A 2,146-nucleotide genomic window follows, 5' to 3' on the forward strand; every position below is an offset into this window, starting at 1 on the left:
CCCAGGATGTCTTTCGAAAAGAGTAGAGGTGTGACCTCGGCATCCTGCCCAAATTCGCCCATTGGCTCTGACCATCATGGCCTCCTAACAATCCTCATATCTACTGATTGGCTTCATCACTCTGTCTCCTCTCCAGCAATAAGCTGGTGTGTGGTGGGCATTCTGGCGCAATATGGCTGCCGTCGCGTCATCCAGGTGGATGATGCACACTGGTGGTGGATGAGGAGATACCCTCTCACAATGTAGAGCGCTTTGAGTGCTTAGAAAAGCAGAAAAGCGCTATATAAATGTAATGAATTATTATTATTATTATAGTCTGCTGGCTGTTTGACACAATGGATGAAGTGACTGTATCCTGACCCTATGTAAACCCTCTCTTTGGGAGTTCTCATGGACATATGACTATACATGTTATCTCCCGCTCTCTTATTTGATTCTCTATCACTGCCTCACTCTCTCCCTCTGGGAATCATCACCTCTCCAACCTTAATACAGTATGGACTGCATAAGTCATCTCATGTCACTCCTTTAGCCCCCCGTTATTATGCGATCAAGTACTCAGTCAATACCTTCCTCTCCCTTAACGCATAAAAAGCAATGCCGCACCATACCCATGCGTGCCTGCGGCAGAATGATGAGAATTCTGTGCTCATGTCCTCCCTGGCAGTGCCCTTGCCTCCTACGGGCAGTGTGGAGGTTGTTGCTCTCATTTTTGTTACCATTCCCTCCCTTCCTCTCTCAGTGTGCCCCGGCCGCCCAGCCAGGATTGCCAGCTACCCACAGCGAGCTGGGCCATTAGCATGTATGATAAGTGCCAAGTGTGTCGGCAGGCCAATTTAGTGTCTGCCTTGCCGCGCTGAGGCCCCGGCCTGCGCTATCATTGGAAGATAATCTACCGCTGTGAGGAGAGAAAAGGGGAAAAGTGTCAGTTCAGGATGGGAGAAAATTACTCCTATTTTCCCGCCCTTTTTTTTGGCCTGAAGGTTTGCGACTCTCTGAAGCTATCTTCAAGATGTGGTGCAAACAGCGGTTACAGTGCAGAGTTAGTGTGCTTTCATGCCTGCTTCATTTAGCAGCCCCGCACCGAATCTCAGTCTGTTATATTATTTGAATTCAGATTTGCTGAAAAAGGTTGGATTTTAAAAAATAAATGTATGTGGTTCAAAGCACAGCTTAGCTTAGCTGGAATATTTCTGGCCACAGCAGCAACTACTAAAGTGAAAATAGTCAGTAATAGACCACTAAAAAGTGAAAATCGTTTATTCACCCATGTGTCATTCCAAACTTGTGTCACTTTTTTCTTTTATGGAAAACAAAAGAGAATATTTTGAAAAGAAAATTGTTTTGGACCGCATTGACTTTCATTGTATGAACAAAAACCGTTCTTCAAAATATCTTATTTTATATTTCATAAAAGAAAGTAATTTCAGAATTCTATGTACAACACAGATATCTTTATACAAAATGTTTTGCAAAATACAAGTGTTATGGGGAAATATGTTTGTAAATGATTTAAACAGTAAATGAACTAAACTAACCAAAGCAAAGCAGGTGTAAAAACCTTTTATAGGACTTTTTCTTTCTTTTTGTAAATAGCAGCTAAGCGCGTTTCAAAGTGTGTCTGTTTATTTCTACCCCTCTCTAATCACCCAGATCTGTTTAGCCCTTTTTATCTAATAGATGTTTATTGTTGCTTTGTGTGCGGTGACTGTAGATGTATTTACACACTCCTGCCACTGTATCTTAAGAGTAGGTTGGGCTAATGGAAGGGATTGTGATATTTGAAAAGATTACAGTAATTCAGCCGGTTGTAATGGATCAGGCTGTTTCCGGAGAGCTCTCCGAGATCTGGAAATGTCACAACAAAGAAAGGAGGAGATTCAGCACATTCACAGCTTAAATAGAAGGGCGTACAAAAACCAGAGGAAAAAGGGTGCGAGTGTGTGTGTGCACGCGCGCGCGCATTGGTGTAAAATATATAGAGATAAAGAGAATAAGAAAGCAGAGGGTCAGGGGTCATTCCACAGAAATGCTATGTTTTGTTTACTCAGTGACTTTAACAATGAATAACTGACAAGTTTGTCAAAACATATTTCAAAAGTCAAAGTTATGTCAAAAGTCCAGTAGCATCATTTTATTTCATTTT

This window comes from Sinocyclocheilus grahami, unplaced genomic scaffold (assembly GCF_001515645.1).
Source record: "Sinocyclocheilus grahami isolate Dianchi unplaced genomic scaffold, SAMN03320097.WGS_v1.1 scaffold1840.1, whole genome shotgun sequence".
Lineage (NCBI taxonomy): Eukaryota > Metazoa > Chordata > Actinopteri > Cypriniformes > Cyprinidae > Sinocyclocheilus > Sinocyclocheilus grahami.